Source organism: Sus scrofa, chromosome 7 (assembly GCF_054392235.1).
Source record: "Sus scrofa isolate SSC_HxYL_T2T_F1_AM1 chromosome 7, Sscrofa_HxYL_maternal_Yorkshire_Landrace_v2.0, whole genome shotgun sequence".
NCBI classification, from domain to species: Eukaryota; Metazoa; Chordata; class Mammalia; order Artiodactyla; family Suidae; genus Sus; species Sus scrofa.
The window spans coordinates 58,824,652-58,830,931 of NC_139389.1; the positions used below are offsets into that span (position 1 = coordinate 58,824,652).

The following is a 6,280-nucleotide window of genomic DNA, read 5'->3' on the forward strand; positions in this document are numbered from 1 at the left end:
AACCTCATGGTTCCTAGTTGGATTCGCTAACCACTGAGCCACGATGGGAACTCCGATTTCTCCTCTCTTTAGCGAATAAATACTCTGAAGGTAGAAACTTTACATGTTATGGGCTAGGGCACTTAGTGCTTGATTCATAATAAGCTTTTAATTGATCTTTGTTAATTACGTGAATGACCAAATCCGTAAGGTATATAGCGCAATGATTGCCACATATTAAGTGTTCAGTAAATGGCACCTGCTGTTAATTTTTATTTATTTATTTTTTTGGTTTTCACATTTGTATTGGGGTCCACTGGGGAGGTGGCCGCTCTCCCCATCAGTGGAGATGCTCTCAGTTTTTAAAGCCGCTCCAGGCTGGGGCTTTGGGGGTCCTGTGGGCGGCTGGGCATATTGGGCATGTTCCCATTGTCTTGGAGAGGCGCTGGGTACTTGTAGGGTGTGGCTCGGTTGATCCTGAGGGTGTAGTTGGTGTAGGGGCTGAGTGCGGGCAGAATTACAGCGAGGCTCTGGATGGTGAAGAGTGCCACCAGCACCAGCTCCTTGGCCCAGGCATTCTTCAGGAAGGCAGCAAATCTCGCTGCCATCTTGGTCTCTGCGTCAGTGGTGGTGGCCAACTGCTGTTTATTATTGTCACACTGTGAAGGGCTATTTATCCAACCTTGGAGAGAGATTGAAATCTTGCTTTTTGTTGCTTTTATCTTTTCTATCCCTATCTTTTTTTTGGCCTCTGCAATGCTGTCCTTCTTATTTCTTTCTATTAAAATATTTTATTATAGTTGATTTACAATGTTCTGTCAATTTCTGCTGTACAGCAAGGTGACCCAGCTATACATTTATATACGTTCTTTTTTCACATTCTCCTCCATCATGTTCCGCTGTCCCTCTTATTTAAATACAAAACAAATTCTGGTAAAAATATGATCTCAGAATGTATTTAAATATAGAGCTTATAATAGGCACAATTCATTCAGCAACCAGGAACCCTAGTCTCTAATTAAAATAAAATTTGTGAGTTGAAAGAGGACATTAATGGCTTTGCTCAAGGCATTTGTTTTGGAATGACCAAAGGACAAGATGGCTTATTGCACCTGCGACACACTGATGGATTATTCCTGCCTTGAGATGGATTTTGGACTTTTATTTCATAGCTTACAGAGGAAATCTAACCTTACCCTCAATTACTCTTGGGATCTTGAAATAGCTTTATGCTAAATATATATTCACATAATGCAAATGATATGTTAAAGTGTGTTTGAATTCTTAACAAAGACAGGCTGCAAATAAAATTTAGAGCAGAAGGAATTACAGTAGCAAATAAGCAATGCCTCATTAACAGCAGGACTTTTTTGTTTGTTTGTTTTGCAAACATCCAAGAATATGGCACTTCTGTGTGCCTCTACCTTTCTGGCAGTGTTACTCTGTGCATGGCCGTGTTGGTGCTGTGGAGCATTGTGGGTATCTTTTTTCCCTATAGGAAGGATACAGCTGCTCACAGGCTGGTGGATGGGAGGGAGGAGACTAAAAGCAGGGATTATAACCAGTGATTCTAAAGAAGGCAGTTGAACATGCATGAAGAAAGGGCAAACGCCTTCTGTGATGTGGTGGCTAATCCATAGAGAAACTAGCGGCAGAAAACTCACTTGACAGTGTTTAACCCTCTGTGGTCATGGAAATTTGTTTCCTTTCTAAGTAAAATGCACACATGCACCTATACCACTCATCTGAACACCATTTTAGGAGACACATGGGTGTGTGCTCTCCCCATGGACAGTTGAAGATGGGAGATTTTGCACATTTTGCAGAGCATCAGTGGCTTCAGCAAAAGAGAACTGACTTTTTGTGAGCTTTCTGATAATGCAAAATAGAACTGAGTTAGCCATAGGAAAGAAAAAAAAGAAAACAGTTCCCACGCAGTGACTTAGATTTTACGACACCATCTACCGAAGTCTTGTTAGCATTTTCGAAACAGCAAAAAGACAGGCTCAGTGATTTTTTTTCAGAGTTGCTGAAAAGCATGATTAGAAAAATATCTAACACTTGGAAATAAAGCTGAAGGATGACTGCATATCCTTTAAATGTCAGACTGGGGCACTATTTCACAATCCTTCTCCTAAAGGTTATTTGTCATCTAAATGAACACACCTAAATTTTAATTTGCTACCCCTTGATTAGAATCCACACACTGTAAATTTACATGCTCACCAGCGTATTTCTATGTCTCTTTTAAAAGGTGATTCTTAAGATTACTTTTGTTTAGTCACACTTCGAGACTACATAGTTCCATATCGATTGGCAAATTCATTTCAGTCTTTCTTGAACTAATTCTATCAATCTTCATTTCTTGAATTGTTTCCTAAACTAGCTTTACCATCCTACTGGTCTCTCATTGAGTCGAAAAAAATATTTGGCACATGTTTGTTCTATATTTGTATGAAAGTCATGAGACTGTCATTTGACATTGGAGGTGGTGCTACATTGTGGTTTTAAGAGTGCATTGCACAACAGAGGTTGCCTGGAGGCCACAGGCTGCAAATCTCAGATGCAGGAGCTCCTTGCTAATCATGAGTGCTCAGGATATGGTCCAGAACATTGATGCAGGTAACCAGGAGGGGGCAGACCCAAGATCACGGCATCATCTGGGCTCGCTGTGAGAGATCCTGAACCTGCTTTTGAGGAAGACCAGGAAGATGGCAGTGCCTTGGGGGGAGAGGGGATAACTCACACATCCAAGGGCAGAATCAGAATTCAGAAAGGCCTTGGAAAACTGAAATATTGGGTTGAAATAAACCACATGGGAAAGCTGCGTTTGAAGGCGCAGAGTCTCAATTGCAAAAATATTTGAATCCTTTGACTCTGTAGACCCACACATGTAAATCTATCCCCAGTTAATAATAAAAAATATGGGAAGAGATTTTTGCACAAAAATGTTAATTGCAGTGTCGTTAAGAATAATGAAGAATTGGAAGCAATCGAAATGTCAACAATATGGGAATGATTAAGTAAATTGTAGTGCATCTAATTCATGGTTTTTTTTCCCCTACAAATTAAGAAGAACATTTATTGTGAAATATAGCACATAATAGGAAAGTGCACGCTACATAAATGTGCAATTTACTGAATTATAAAAAAAAGAACAGCCAAATAACCACCTCTCACACCAAAAAAAATGAAGCACTACCAGCACCCTGGTTCTCTTCACATGTTGCCTCCAAACCAAAGCCCTCTAAACTCCTAAAATAATCGTTATTCTGAATTTTATGATAATCACTTAAAATTGTTTTTGGTTATAGTTTTACCACCTAAGTATGTACTCCTCAAAACTATCATTTAGCTTTTTCTTTGGAAATTTATTTTAATGGGAATTTTTGTTTGCTTATTTGTTTGGCTACTTCTGCTCAACACCTTTTTTCCTTTTTTAAAAAGAATTGAGGAATAGTACCGATGCCATAAAATGCACCCATTTAAAGTGTACAATTCAATGGTTTTTAGTATCATTACAAAGTTGTGCAGCCATCATCTCTAATTCCAGAATATTTTTTATTATCCCCCAAAGAAACCCTATACCCATTAGCAGGCTCTTCCTGTTTCTTCCCCTGCCCCCAAGCCCTCAGCAATTATTAAGCTATTTTTGTCTGTGGATTTGCCTAGTCTGGATATATCTGGATACGAAAGCTATCATAGAGTATGTGGGTTTTATGTCTGGCTTCTTTCACTTAGCATCCTGTTTTTAAGGTAATCCACATTTTAGCACGTATTGGAACTTTATTTCTTTACATGACAGAGTAACATTCTGAGGTAAGGATATACCACATTTTACCATTTTACTTCTTCATTCATGAGGTGATGGGCATTTGGGTTGTTTTCACATTTGGGCTGTTGGATATAAGGCTCTTATAAACATCAGTGTGCAAGTTTTTGTGTACATATATGTTTACATGTCTCTCAGGGATATACCAAAGTGTGAGATGGTTGGATCATATGGAACTCTGTATTTAACCATTTGAGGAACTTCCTAAACTGTTTTTCAAAGCAGCTTCACCACACCACATTCCCATGAGCCATGCAGGGTGCTTCCAATTTCTCCAATTTCTTGCCAATACCAGTTATGTCCATCTTTTTGATTATAACCATCTTGGTGTCTGTGAAGTGGCATCTCATTGTGGTATGTGATTTGCATTTTCATAATGCTGAGCATCTTTTCATGTACTTTTTGGCCATTTGTACATCTTCCTTGGAGAAATGTCTACTGTCTTTTGTCTATTTTTTTCACCCTGAACTCCTGGAAACTCCTGATCTTTTTACTGAATCCACAGTTTTGGTTTTCCAGATTGCCATAGAATAAGAATCATGCAGTATGTAGCCTTTTCTTCCTCTTAGTGGTATGCATTTAAATGTCCTCCATGTCTTTTTATGACTTTATAGCTCTTTCCTTTCCTTTCCTTTCCTTTCCTTTCCTTTCCTTTCCTTTCCTTTCCTTCCCTTTCCTTTCCTTTCCTTTCCTTTCCTTTCCTTTCCTTTCCTTTCCTTTCCTTTCCTTTCCTTTCCTTTCCTTTCCTTTCCTCTTTCTCTTTCTCTTGCTTTTTAGGACCACACTCACAGCATAAGGAAGTTCCCAGGCTAGGGGTCATAATGGAGCTACATTTGCTGGCCTACACTACCAGCCACAGCAACTTGGGATCCAAGCAGCATCTTCAACCTACACCACAGCTCAGGGCAATGCCAAATCCTTAACCCACTGAGTGAGGCCAGAGATCAAACCCATATGCTCATGGATACTAGTCAGGTTTGTTACTGCTGAGCCACAACAGGAACTCCCACTCATTTCTTTTTATTGTTGAATAGTGTTTCACTGCATGGATATACCACGGTTTGTTTAAGTCAATTGCTTCCAGGTTTTGACCATTATAAAAAACATCAATAAAAATGTTTGCCAAAAAAAGAAAAAAGAAAAAAAGAAAAAAAATTGATGCGCAGCTTTTTTGGGTGAACTTAGATTTTTCAGCTTGAGTAAATACCAAAAGAGCATTATTGCTGGATCATATGGCAAGAATATGTTTAGATTTGTAAGAAACTGCCAAAATGACTGTACCTTTGTTTGCTTCTTTTCTTTTTACCACCGAACCTGTGGCATATGGAAGTTCCTGGGCTAGGGGTCAAGTTTGAGCAGCAGCTGAGGTCTGTGCCACAGCTACAGCAACACTGGATCTGAGCCAGGTCTGTGACCTCTGCTGCAGCTTATGGTGATGCCAGATCCTTAACCCATTGAGTGAGGCCAGGGTTTGAACCCCCATCTTCACAGATACTACGTTTCATTCTTAACCTGCTGAGCCACAATAGGAACTCCAAGGGTAGCATATTGTATTTCTACGAACAACCAGAGTTTCTGCTGCTATACATTTTTTCCAGTTTTTGGTGTTGACAATACTGTCAGTGTTTTGGTTTATTGCCATTCTGATAGATGTGTAATGATATCTCCTTGTCTGAATTCTCATTTCCCTGATGACTTTCTGTTTGAGTACCTTTGTGTGTGTGTGTGTGTGTGTGTGTGTCTTTTTGCTATTTCTCGGGCTGCTTCCACGGCACATGGAGATTCCCAGGCTAGGGGTTCAATCGGAGCCATAGCCACCAGCCTACGCCAGAGTCACAGCAACGCGGGATCTGAGCTGCGTCTGCAATCTACACCACAGCTCATGGCAACACCGGATCCTTAACCCACTGAGCAAGGGCAGGGACTGAACCCACAACCTCATGGTTCCTAGTCGGATTCGTTAACCACTGCGCCACTACGGGAACTCCGAGTACCTTATTATATGCTTATTTGCCATCTTGCTTTTCTTTGGTAGGGTTCTGTTCAGATTTTTGCCTATGTTTTAACTGGGTTGTTTTCTGGTTGAGTTTTTATTTTTTTTAATTATTTTTTCTTTTAATTTTTAAAAATTTTAATTTTATAATAATTTTTATTTTTTCCATTATAGCTGGTTTACAGTGTTCTATCAATTTTCTGCTGTACAGCAAGGTGACCCAGTCACACATACATTCTTGTTGAGTTTTAGTAAGTATTTTATATTTGGATACCACTCTTTTCTCAGATAATGTATTTTGCAAATATTTCCCCCCAGCCTGTGACTTTTCATTCTCTCCATAGTATATTGCAAGCAGGAGAAGTTTTTAAATTTTATGATGTTAAACTTCTCAATTTTTCCTTTCATGAATCATACTTTTGGTTCCTCTAGTTTTTTGGAGCATATTTAAATTATGAATTCAAAGTCTTTGTTTA

General features: G+C 39.3%; 1 pseudogene; it reads right to left on the reverse strand.

Annotated features, from left to right (window-relative positions):
* Window positions 1-255: 255 nt before the first annotated feature.
* Window positions 256-587, reverse strand: LOC100152420 (NADH dehydrogenase [ubiquinone] 1 alpha subcomplex subunit 3 pseudogene; annotated as a pseudogene).
* Between the last annotated feature and the right edge of the window lie 5,693 nt (window positions 588-6,280).